The sequence below is a fragment of the Lathyrus oleraceus genome, chromosome 3 (genome assembly GCF_024323335.1).
Source record: "Lathyrus oleraceus cultivar Zhongwan6 chromosome 3, CAAS_Psat_ZW6_1.0, whole genome shotgun sequence".
NCBI classification, from domain to species: Eukaryota; Viridiplantae; Streptophyta; class Magnoliopsida; order Fabales; family Fabaceae; genus Lathyrus; species Lathyrus oleraceus.
Genome location: NC_066581.1, coordinates 526,597,520 through 526,611,507, shown reverse-complemented (window position 1 = coordinate 526,611,507; position 13,988 = coordinate 526,597,520). Strand labels below are relative to the sequence as shown.

General features: G+C 36.7%; 1 pseudogene; it reads right to left on the bottom strand.

The window, feature by feature from the left end:
• Window positions 1–12,361: 12,361 nt before the first annotated feature.
• Window positions 12,362–13,648, bottom strand: LOC127128680 (F-box protein CPR1-like; annotated as a pseudogene).
• Window positions 13,649–13,988: the final 340 nt, after the last annotated feature.

Below are 13,988 nucleotides of genomic sequence, written 5' to 3'. Positions count from 1 at the left end.
GATTGGCAGGCAGTTTCTTCTTAAACAAGGACGATGTGCTGTATAAGAGGAACTTCGACATGGTCTTTCTCAGATGCGTGGATAGACACGAAGCGGACATGTTAATGCAGGAAGTTCATGAAGGCTCCTTCGGTACTCATGCCGGCGGACATGCAATGGCTAAGAAATTGTTGAGAGCGGGTTATTACTAGATGACCATGGAATCTGATTGTTTCAAATATGCTCGGAAGTGTCATAAATGCCAGATTTTTGCTGATAAGGTACATGTGCCGCCAAATCCTCTGAATGTGATGTCTTCGCCGTGGCCTTTTGCTATGTGGGGCATTGATATGATTGGAAAGATTGAGCCGACCGCCTCCAATGGGCATCGCTTCATCCTTGTTGCCATTGACTATTTCACCAAGTGGGTCGAAGCAGCATCATTCGCGAATGTCACCAGACATGTGGTTGCCCGATTCATTAAGAAAGAAATCATTTGTCGTTATGGGATTCCCGAAAGAATCATTACTGGTAATGGTTCTAACCTCAATAACAAAATGATGAAGGAGTTGTGCCATAACTTCAACATTCAGCATCACAATTCTTCCCCTTATCGCCCTAAGATGAACGGTGTTGTTGAGGCAGCAAATAAGAACATAAAGAAGATTGTGCAGAAGATGATTGTCACGTACAGAGATTGGCATGAGATGCTACCCTTCGCCTTGCATGGGTACCGTACCTGTTGAAGTGGAGATTCCTTCTCTAAAAGTCCTGTCTGATGTCAAGTTAGACGAAGCTGAATGGATTCAGACAAGGTTCAATGAGTTGAGTCTTATCGAAGAAAAACGAATGGCAGCCATTTGTCATGGGCAGTTGTATTAGAGTCGGATGAAGAGAGCCTTTGATCGGAGAGTGCGCCCTCGGTGCTTCCAAGTTGGAGATTTAGTGTTGAAAAGGATCCTTCCTCCTCAAACAGATCACAGGGGTAAGTGGACCCCTAACTATGATGGACCGTATATTGTCACCAAGGTTTTCGATGGTGGAGCCTTAATGCTTGCAACTATGGATGGCAAAAACTTCACTTCCCCTATGAACTCAGACGCAGTTACAAAATACTTCGCATAAAATAGACCCGCTGGACAATAAAAAGAATAATCCAGGCAAAAAATAGGCATCCCAGCGAACCAAGAAAAGGAAACAGGTTCGGGCAAAAATTAGGGATAAAAAATGAAAAGATTGTACACCCGGTAAGTTGAAAACCTGAAAAGGCAACTTAGGCAAAAATGGGTATCCCGGTGGATTGAAAACCTGAAAAGGGCGATCCAGGGAAAAGTTAGGGATTAAGCGAATGACCGCATTCTGAGTAGTTCTGAATCTCATCCCATGTCGATAACTGGAAACTTTCGAAAGGTAGGAAACATTCCAATCACTCTCTTCAGAAAGCTGATCATCTGGAGGATCTTGAAGACGAGCGAGTCATAGCAGAATTGGAACCCGATAGAAATCCATTTCACATTGCCATTAGATTAATTTCTGTTCTTATCTTTTGTGCGATTACCTCTTTCCAGGGATTGCTTCCTGATGTAAATGCCTATTCAGAGGCCACTCAATCAATAAAATCATGTTATTCAATACATCGTTGTGTTCATTTTCATTTTACTATTTTGTTTGCAAAAATGACGTCCGAATTTTTTATAAACATTGCATCATGAAACATAAGAGCTTTACAGGTATATGCTTAATAAACATTTAAAATTGCTATAAACTTTAAGTGCCTTGGATCGTCTATTCAGAACAGGTACACTCGGGGCATTTCCTTAAGATTCCCAGCAGATGATCGCAGATGTTTTTCCCAACAGTTGGAACTTGGTATCTTATCCCTGCAAAGCTAGTCTGAGCGTTGGATTCTTCAATCCCCAGCAGGCTCTCACTGTTGCACTTCCCCAAGCATGTGCTTCAGATTATACACTCCCCAGTAGAGTTGACAGTGTCAGACTGTATCTTCCCAGCAGAAGCGGCTACTCCTTAGAGTTCAATGCCAGATCGATGATCTCGACGCTAGATCCATGGTCTTTTTCCTTGAAACAGAATCTCGGTACCGTATCGGTGTTTGCTTCCCCTGCTGAGTCGTCTCTCTCGCAGATTTTGGTTTCCATAACCACTGACGCTTTCCTCAATAGCAAGTTATTAGTGCCATTCTCTCCCCAGTCAGAGCCTCAGTACTTTGTTATTGCCAGAACACCGTGGGGCGGGTCATTTCCCCACCGAATTCTGTGTGTTGTGCATCTCCAACAACCTTGCCAGGGTCCAGAAGACTGTGAGCATTTCCCCAGCAGAATTCCTTGCCTCGGCTTGGCATTCTCCCCAGCATTTCGCATCCCTTCATGTAGAATCATATTGCATTGCATCCTCCCAAATCGTATAGCATTTCCATTTTCATGGAGCATTACGCCATCGAAAAATTCAAACATACGCATATAAAGCATAAGGCATTCTCGGTATCCCAAGTGATAAGCCAGAAGTTGTTTCCAGTGCTCAGACTGAAGATTTTTTCATGACTTATTATCCCCAGCATGGGTCGCTGGCCCACGCGCCGCCTCAATTATCATTTTCCCTATTTCTGCCGATGCTGACAGGCATGAAAATTTTCCGGTATTCAGACCGAAGTGGTATTCAGACCAGATTTCCGGTATTCAGACCGAAGTGGTATTCAAACCAGATTTCCGGTATTCAGACCGAAGTGGTATTCAGACCAGATTTCCGGTATTCAAACCGAAGGGGCATTCAGGCCAATTTTCCGATGTTTAGATCGAAGAAGTTTCCGACGTTCAGGTCGACGCAACTTGTGGCATTCAGGCCAGTTTTCCGGTATTCAGACCGAAGTGGCATTCAGGCCAATTTTCCGATGTTCAGATCGAAGAAGTTTCCGACGTTCAGGTCGACGCAACTTGTGGCATTCAGGCCAGTTTTCCGGTATTCAGACCAAAGTGGCATTCAAGCCAGTCTCTCGGTGTTCAGACCGATATTAATAATCTCATATCTTCCGATGCTTAGATCGAAGTCATTTCCAGTATTTAGACTGATGAGCGGCATTCAGGCCATGGTTATTTCTGTGTTACCATTTATTTTGGTATCCAGGTTAACATTCTTTTTCGGTATTCAGACCGACTCTCACCGTACCAGACGGATTCTTCTTTCAAGACCACCTCTTTGCCGATTCTGACAGACATTGTTACTTCACTTCACTTTAGTGCAAATTTTCAGGCTTTTATTGTATTCAATCCCTTGATACCTCGAAAGTGCGAAAGCCGCTGCTATCTTCTTTTCGGGTCTCCAGTTGATTAAATAGGGGCAGCTGTAGCACCTCAAATTTGCCCTCCTCATTCATGCATTCATTTCTAGGTCATTTAACATTTCATATTGCATTTCATCATGTCAATCAGAATTAGCTCCAAGAGTTTATCTTCCAAGAAGCTCGGATATCAGTCAAATCACTTTGTGGGTTCTATCTGAAGGATCAGGCTTAATGGGCTAAATACAGTTCAAAATTCAACTATGAAGTCAAAAGTCAACTGTTGGTCAACTGAGAGTCGAATGGCTAGGGAATGACTTGAGTTACTTCCAATATGTTCAAATGGGGTCTATTCATCATTCGAAACGCTAATCTTGAAGGAGCAAAAGATGACTTGAACTGTCATGCTCGCTAGGCGAGCAGAATGGTTCGCCTAGCGAATCTAGGAGAGCAAATGCTTCGCTAGGCGAAGCGCACGCGTTTTTGAAAATAAAAAAGGGGTATAACAGAAAAGTCATGGACTTGGACCTCCCTCATTTGAGCCCACAAAGCCACGAAAATCAGGCTATAAATTCTAAATTTTCATTGAAACAAAACCCTAGACAGAGAGACAGAGAGAAAAGCTAACAAAATTCAGAGCAGCCTCCAGAGACTCAAGGGAACTCATCTGCAAAGAACCAATCTCCATCTCGCGTAAACCCTAAGATTGTTCTGCAAACCCAACGGTGCAATTCAATTCCATTCGATCTCTCCAATCAGGTTTGCCCTTATTCCTATTACTTTATGCTTTCAATTTGAATTCTCTGAATGTATGAGGTATGATGGATGAATTTGGAAGGGTGGGTATCGTTAGGTTTTGCATATGGGTTTAGATGTGTATGAATGTATATAACAATGCCTTGAATGTTTGATCACTTAATTACTGAAATCGGACTGTTATCAATGAGGAATCCAGAACCCGCAGGCATTCGCTAGCACCTTCGCTAGGCGAGCCTGCAGCGAAGCTTCGCTATGCCTTTGCTAAGCGAGACAGTAGCGATCGCGACAGTAGCTGTTTTTTCCGTTTTCTTCCCAATCTGTTTTGTGTTTGTTATGACATGCTTTCTATTGCATCCGGGCACATGCTTTAGTATGTATGTCATGCCTCGATGTGTGGATCCTTGCCCCCTGACTTTGAGTTTTGATACCCTTTTGACGCATTTGTTTGACAAGAGGTTTAGGCCTCCTACCCTTGGTTTCCTTTTGTGAGCTTTTTTGTGAACTTTAATAGCATGATCCATGTGTTTACATTTTATATTTTTATTTGGTGCAACACTTGATTGCACCCCATCTTGTTTCTCTAACCTGTTTGTTGAGTTTTTGTGAGGGCTCACATGACTCCTGAAAGGATAGCTTGCTTGGCATTCCACTTTATTTGTGGGATACCATTCGGAGATTTATTCTTATTGCTTTACTGACTTGTTTTCTTTGATGGTGCTAGCTTGAGAGATCACCGGGTTTCTTGATTCTTTAGTTGTTATTACTTCGGATTTTTATCCGTGTGGTAGATCTCTTGATCCCTTTATCTTTCCCGCATTTTACCGCTTTCTTAGCTGGAAGACCTCGATAGGAGGCAATGTTTTTGTGTGTTTATTTTTGTGCCTAAAGACCTCCAAGAAGAGGCACCAGTGCTAAAGACCTCCATGAAGAGGCAATTGACGGATAAAAGGGATCAAAGTCAATCCCCCGTTATTCAGTGTGTCGTTCTTTAAGCTCACACTACGTGTCGATGCTTCAGAACAAAAGCCTAAGATCTTTTGTCCGGTTAGTCAGTGGAGAGGGTTCCACCTTTCTGAATTCCCACTTTTTGTCATGAGCTCACCCCGTCCAGGGTTAAGAGCTATGAGGTCTTATCCTCATTACCCTTTTGATCTGCTCACCTGACGTTCAATATCAGTGGTCAAGAGCCCGTTTGATTACCCTCCCATGGCTTGTTTGTCGAGGTTGATATGACCCCTCTTGACTAAAGCCATACCCATGCATGTTTGAGCCCCATTGTTGGCGTGTTTACTTTATGCATGTTCATTTTGTATGGTGATCGTCTCCCCATAGGATTGCTAGGCTTCGTATAGCCTCCCGTTTGCATGTCAATTAAGGTAGCACGGTTCCTTCGTCTAGGACTGCCTTTTTGCATGAGCATCCCTAAAACACAAATAAACTCATTGATTTTTCTTCTCCTAAGAACACGTTTACTCCTTCTACTACAGGCGAGTAAGTCTCCAAAGGTCGAGCATCCGGTAGATTGCGTAGTAACGTCGTTCACCCAAAACAAACCAACCCGTAGTCAGCCGAACTACGTTTGCTCTGATTCTCATGTTCAGATGAGATACGTAGGCATAAGGCGCGATGTCTTAGCGAGCACACATCTCTTTAACCCATAGGTAGCCGAGCTACGAAGACTCTGATTCTCATATTCAGATGAGATACGTATGCAGTGGATGCGACATCCGTGCGAGTCATTTTCTTTTGACCCCCCTTTTAGTAAATAGTACATTAGATAAACCCACACCCTTTAGACAAGAACAACAAGAGTGGATCCCGTAGGGTACTACGGATGCGTAGGGGTGCTAATACCTTCCCTTCGCATAATCGACTCCCGAACCCAAGATTTGGTTACGAGACCTCGTCTTTTCCTTTCCTTTTTCCAGGTTTACTTCGAGCGTTTCCTTTCCCTCCGTTGGGATAAATAACGCACGGTGGCGACTCTTCTGTCATTTTTTTCTTCGCCGATTGTTTTTTCGCAGGTTGCGACAGTGATCTCTCCCAAAACAAACCCAATGAAAGAGGGGTAAGAAGGATGCCAAGGTATGATCCCAATGCTAATGCATATGATGAAATTGCATGAGGGATCTTAGGGTCAAAATTGGGGTCTTACACAATTCTCCTTCTATTTTAAGATTGAAACTCCAAGAATCCAAGCCTCTCTTTGATCCATTTCACTTCCTACAAGCTTCTAGAGTCGAGTCAAGGCCAACTGGAAGCAAGATCAAGCTACCCGAAGGTGATTTTTCAGAAACTTTGAGGCTTCGATTCTCTCTTAATTCTTCACCATTCTCTTTGGTTTTTGGTTGGCTGAAGTCCTACCAATGTAGGCAACAAGATTGAGTTGCTTTGAGGTCAAATCAAAGCAACTCAGATCATGAACCTCAAATTTAAAATCCATGTATCTTTCAATATACTTGGAATTAGAAGAAATGGAGGTTAGATTCGTGCTCCTGAGCATTTTTCCTTTAAAACCATGTCCTTACTTTTCATTTTTATGGTGGTTTGTGTTAGACCGGTCCGGTGAGGTCCACCGGGGAAGATGACCGGAGCTAGGGCTCTGGTGGTTTGTTGGCATGACCTGAACCATCTTATCTCACATCCATATTTTAATCCTGGCCCTCATTCCTGATTACCACGTGTGTACACGTGTTGACTATAGAACATGATGGAAGCGCGCGTTTGGCCATCAGATCTACCACCTCAATTAATGAGGGAGATCTGATGGCCCTTGTTTTTTTGTATTTTCTGAATTTTCATTTAATCCACTTATTTTATTTAATTCATAATAAATCCATTTTTAATCCAAAAAATATGGGACTCTCACCAAAAATATTTAAATATTTTTATCTTCCATATTTTGAATTAAAATTATTTTTTGGATTAATTTTGGTATTTTTCATGAATTAAATGTTTTTGTGCATATTTTTAATTGTTTTAAAACACTTCTGACTGTTTAAAGTTGTGAAATTTTTTATCTAAGGTCCTTTGACCTTGTTTGGCCTAGGATAAATCCCTTGGCCATTTATTTGGTGTTTTGAAGGGATTTGAGGTTTTGTCCAAATTAAAATGCATTTAATTCATATCTAAATTGATTTTTAATTGATTAAATGTTTAAAAATTATGTTGAGCTATTTTTATGGTCTTGTGATGTTTCACTTTCTGTTTGGGCATTGGTCATGGTTGATTTGACTTTTGTTTGATCAAAACCATAGGATTTAGGGGATTGATGAAATGTACGTTTCATCTCCTAAAATGAATGGATGGTATTGATCAAATGAAATTCCTCTCATGATCAATTTATGTTTCTATTTTCTACTCCATATTCATCTTCATCCGTATTCTTCCTCATTCCCTCATTGACCCGTGAAATCTCTATATGTATAAATTGATTCATCAATGACCTTGTGTCAGATGAATCAATACAAGTCTGACTGAGATAAGTCCCTCCCATTTTCTTTTAGTGTGTGGTATGTTTTAGGAGTTTGGTACTTTGTACCAAATATCTAACATGAATTAACACCTATATTTTATTGCCCGGCCTCAGATAGTTGTGACTTCTGCATAAGTCCAATAATGATTGCTTAACATAGAGCTAAATTTGATCAAGAAGGCATAACATTCTAGTAAGTGAGATTGTAAGTCTCCCATTCTTCATGGCATTGTGTGAAAACTTGATCTTTTTTCCTTTCATGAGAGCTAGTGGCATACTTGTTGAATTATCCAAGTTGGAGCTCTTCTCATGGAAGATGTCTTGGTTTAAGGATTCATACTTGTGAATGAATGGTTAAGTGTTCTTCAAAGAATGACTTAATCAATTAAGACTCAACACTAACATTTGACTAACCATTGACTAACTCTTATTAATATTGCTTTACTTTCAAGTCATTTACTTTATGCAATTTAAATTTCAGTACCTTTATCATTCATTGCCATTTACATTTCATGCAACTTGTTTATGTTTCAAGCCATTTTCACTTTGCTCATTTGAGCCATATCTTGTGATTGTATAATGGTTTGCTTGTTTTTGTTTTATTTGTGGTCTTAGGACCTTAAAACATTTAATAACAAGAAAAACCCTAAAAAACATTTGGTGGACTATTGAGACTTGATATGAACTTTTGGACTTAGAATTAGGCAACATTCCCTATGCTAAAGGACTTGGCCAATGCCAACATTTGAGACTGATCTATCTTGAAGTGTGCCTTCATCTGATGCAAGACTTTAAGTGCCATTGATTCATTTGATACTCTGTCTTTCTGCTTAATTGTTGTTTTATTATCATTGTCTATGATTGATGTTTTGTTATGAGTTAATCAAGGAATATATCATCTGATACATTGGAAGATATTTGAAGACTGCTATATATTGGAGTGCTTGTTTGGATGTGGCTATCTTTATTTGATGCCTTGATCTTCATGATGTCTGGATATTGCTCATTACTTATTGCTTGTTGTTGATTAAATTCCGAAGGAAAATGGGTTTCTATATGACATTCTTATCTGTTGGATTGTATCCCATTGGTCAGATCTTTTCAACTCTTAACTTTTAAATTTTGCTTAGGATACTCTCTTCATCTCCTTCCACCTTCTTTAATTTCAAATATCTCCCTCTTTTTAAAAACTTTTCTTTGCTTTTGATTTCAAACTTAGATAGGTTTTAATGACTAGAAACTTTGGCCTTATGCCATTGAATATTTGAACTTCTTTTCTTAAATCAAACTTGTGAATAAACGTAACTATATTGACTTAAATTTAAAAAGACAAAAAGAACTAACAACCTCATTCAATTTTTTTGCCCTTTTGTGCCCTTTTCTTATTAAAATTTTGTTAAAATCAATTCACCAACTTCTTTTGTGCCCTTTTACCACGAACTACAAGGTTTTGATCCCTCATTTTTATGTTGGTACGTAGGCATAAGACTGAAGGTCTTGTCAAACACAAAAATATAATCAATGAATTCTTTTTCTCATCCTCACACTCTATTTTTATCAATCATATTTTATACCAAAAACATATGCACATATAAAAAAGGGCTCCCTAGGAGTACCTAGGACACTTTGGGTGCTAACACCTTCCCTTTGTGTAACCAACCCCTTTACATGTAATCTCTTGCATTTTATTAGTTTTGATTTGAAAAATTCTTACCTTTGGGTTTTGTTCGTGCTTTTCCCTTTTCCTTTGGAAACAATAAAAGCATCGTGGCGACTATGGTTTTATTGACGTTAAGCGTATCCATAGCTTGATGATCATGGATTTACCGCTAAAACGAGGAACAAGCTTTCTAGAAAAGGTAAAATGCTTATGTTATTCCCTCTTTTTTTTGTTCAAATTGATCCCTAACCCATTCTTCTTCCTTCTTTATCTACAAGGTACTACTGGAAGCTAAGCTCGGATGCTTATGGTTTCGGTGTAAAACCCTAGGTATCAAGGAACTTTGAGCTTTGGTGAGGATTTGGGCTATAGCAGCAGTAGATTCGGGGTCCTTTCTCAATCAAAATTCTATGTATTTATATATTAGATTTTAGGTTTATAATTAAGTTAGATTGATTTATTTTAGGAATTTTAGAATCCAATTTGATTATAATATGATTTGAGTTAGAAATAGATTAGGGTTTCCAAATTGTAACTGAAATCTGTAATGTATTTGGTCATGATTCAATTGTGAATTATTATGACTGGTATGGAATTAGAAGGTTTTGATTAATTTTCAAAATTGGAAGTTTGAATCCTTTTTTTATTTTGATTAAGTTTGAATACATTTCTGCTTATGATTAAGTTTAAATCCATTCTGCTTCTGATTGTACGCAAAATGCAAGTTCTAATCCATTTCTGCTTCTAATTATACGCAGATTAGGGTTTCTGGGAATTAGGTGAATGGGGCTGGACCCGGGACACACCTGATTCGTTTCACTGGCTGGATTATGGATTTGACCCAGTTGACTCTTGGGTCATCCAATGACCTAGTTTATAAAGCCCAGTTTGGGCCAGGCCCAACTCTAACAAAAACAAACCGAAAATAAAAAGAAGCCAAGTAATTCTAAGTCCCTAATATAATAAGCATCAAATTAATAAGTTAGTTAATCATCTTATCCTATTAACACCTAATAAAATAATTAGTCTAATAATCCAAATTTAATCATAAGTTAAATGATTATAATTAAATTATTGTATTGATCCGATTAAATAAAAACCAATATAAGTTATTAACCTATGTTTAAATAATTAATCTAATAAATAATCTAACTATTCGATATAAGCAAAGATTAAGTGATTTTTATTAGAAAACCTAATTGATACCATAATTATTCAAAGAACAAAAGGCCCTAATTAATTCTAGAGGAGAGACCAACAATCCCTTACGACCTCATTAGCCTGTTAATGATCTAAAAAGTCAAAAAGGTCCCCTTTGACTTTTCATGTTACTAGTGTTGACTTGCAACTACTCTAGGTAAGGGCTGTCAAAATTTGGGGTACGATGGATTGGTTAGTTAAAAAAATGTTATAAAGAGATTGGACACCTTCTTAGTCATTTGGCTTGACCTAGAAAACAATTTTCAAGATAAAAACACTTGAAACATATTTTGAGTGTGCATGAGTTGCCTTAGAACTTAGAAGTTACTTCCTTACTTTTACAAAAATCTAGTGACTCAGACAGACACATCCTGGTAAGCTTTCACACTTCCTCTCTTTCATTACTTTGAGGCTTCCAAGACTTTTTCCAGATACATTGAACATATAAGAAATTTAATCTTGAGTCTCTTTTTGGTTATGAGGCATGAGATGTATCTCTAGTTAGGTCACCATCATAAGAGAGTAAAAAAAAATTCCACTTACTTTAATCATCATTGTTGTCATCAAAACTTCAAATGGATCTTCTACGGGATTATCAACTTTATACTTGCAAGAACATAAATTCACACAGAGATCATCAGGGACTCCATCAAATGCCACTTGACATTAGGTATTGTCTTTCTTGAGGCTAGGTTGATATCATGATCTCACAAACAAATATATTTATCTTGGTATAGTGTGTTTGATCATTATGAAGACTATACATAATTTAGTTTGATATATAGTGTTGTCATCATCAAAACCATTGTGAGCATTTGATTGTTACAGATAGTTGTACTTTTACGCATATTGATCTACGTATTTCACTTTTTATAGCAATATCCATGAATCCCCAAAGGATGGATGTCTAGTTCCCCTTAATTAGGTTCCCTGTAGATGAATTTTCCCCAATAATGTGAACCATGTGATCCACTATATTTTGTTATGTGTAAATGAACATCTTAATTATTCAATTTTTTTGTGCTTAATGCTTTTCTTTTTCTATGACATTGGTATGATCAATCTACAAAGCAATGAGAACATGTGTATATTTGCATAGAAAAATCAAATAAGATTGTGGTGCTTGTTTATGATTGCTGGAGATATGATATATTCAGTCGGGACATTTGATATTGTACGTACGGTAAAGTTTCTTGCAAGTTCGTCCGGGTTATTAGGGTAATGGATATGACCAAGATGGTAATGTCGTGATGAAATCGTTCATATCTATTTTGTAAGATAGCCACAACTTAAGAGGAATAATACATGTTCAAGCAAGGATTAAACATAGGAAAGTGACAAAATATTCAAAGGCATGACTTAATTTTCTCTCTCATTGAATATTTCAATTCTTATTTTAGTATAGTTAGTTTTATAATTATTACACAATCAACCCAATCGCGCTATGCGAGACCTACATTTTACAATTATTTCTTCCATAACCTAATAACATGTATAATTAATTTTGTGATTACAATCTTTGTGGGTTATTAATATTCACTTACCACTTATAAACTTCTGTTGACACAAAATACTATGCATTAATTTTAATCTTAATAGAGGGAATTGGCACAATTTTTGTCTTATGAGGAGAAAAATTGAAATTCAAAATGTTCATGTCCTAACGAAACACTTTCCACATACCAAGAGATTTCTAAAACATCACAAAATTTATATAATATTACAAAACTAATTGTGTTCCATTTTATATAAAAGATAAATTTTGACAACAAATAAAGATATCATGCAAATATAAAAAAGAGTAGAACAAATAAATAAATATGTAGAAACAATATTCATAGGATCAAATGGTTCCTTGAATTCTCTTATACTTGATAATTATAACTATAATAATAATATAAATAAAAATAATAATAATGAATTCTTGCAAGACAATATTATGTATAATATAAAATTCTTACAAATTATAACCATAAAACATGGGTGTATAGACGATTTTTTATGTATTCATACCTCCAATTGGAACAATACTTCTTTCATAAGTTATTGTCCTACCTTCAAATCCATGTCCTACATTACCGAGCTTCTCAACCATATGAGTGTTTACATTAAAACAAACCAATTTTTCATTATGCTCTATCAATAATATATACACATTCTTTCCAACTCCAATAGGATGCTCAATGTAAGGAAAAGGCCAAACTATATAGAATTTAATCCATGATTCTTTCACCCCAATTTCACCCAAAAATGATATATGAAAAATATCATCACTTGGGTAGTTCTTAATGTGATTTGATATTAAAGCAATGCAACCATTTAATACTACTAAGTCTTTCCAATAAAGTATAGATCTAAATTTTTTATCATCGGGTATGGGTGTTATATGGAATACCTCATTACTTAGGTCAAATGATAGTAGGTATTCCTCATCATAATTTTCATTATCACAGCCTTCTTCACCCCACCAGTGACACATTCCGTCAATACATAACGCTTGATCTATATAATTATTAGGGACATCAGAGTCAAGTTTCTTCCAAGAGTTACTTTGTAGACTATATATCTCCCAAAAGAGTTGGTAATATATATCTTCAAATGGAAAATCCTCAATGTCACTTTCACTATCGCTATTTGGATTATACATTATTTGTCGAATCACCTTGTAGTCCTCTCTAACAGAATCATAACCAAAACCATATCGAGTAATTTCGATATCCATATACGGTACAGACTCACGAAAGCTAGTAGGAATAACCTTGAATTCTTGGGTAGCAGGGTTCCATAATACAGGTCTTGTACTTGTCTGGGAGTAACTGATTAGACAGAGAACCCCATTAATGCTACGAGATCCCAAAATTTCAAATTCAAGGTCATCCATTTGAAATGGATTTGGCCAATTTAATTTGATATTACCCTCAAATCACTCATCAGATAGAGAATATAACACATCACTCGAAGTCGTTTTATGATGTAGGTGTAGGAGAATAGATGTATAATCATAGTAAGAATGATTATAGAGGTTTTTGCAGAACAAGCTCATGAAATAAGAGTTTTGAAATAAGACGGTCCATGATTTACAAACACATTCAAAACGCTTCAAAGCTTTTACAGATAATTTTGAAATTATGGAGAAAGAAAGATCATTAGGTATGTCAATACTAACCTTCTTAATTCCCACAGCTAAATTGTGTTCCATCTCTAGAGACTTCCGAGTTTTATTTTCCATTGTAATCATCTTTGTTTTCAGATCTAAGAAAACTTAGTCCAATTTATTTACACTTTTTAGAGAGAGAAAACAACTACATTCATTGAACTTATAAGATGATTTTACTATTTATTAATTAAATTTTTTAAAATACAAATGCTACCTTAATTGTTAAGCAACTCAAAATATATCTTTATACTAGATATGTTTGAGTGATTAAGAAGAAACTCAAAAGATATTTCATTTAATGTGTTTTAATTAAATTATATGCCAATTTTTTTAAAGATATATTATAATAATTGATAAGAAATTCAAAAAAAATTAATTTAAAAATTAATTTTCTTTAAACACAAATTTTTAAATTGCCAAAAATACCTTTTAATATAGGTATGTATAACTTGATGTCTAAACTCGT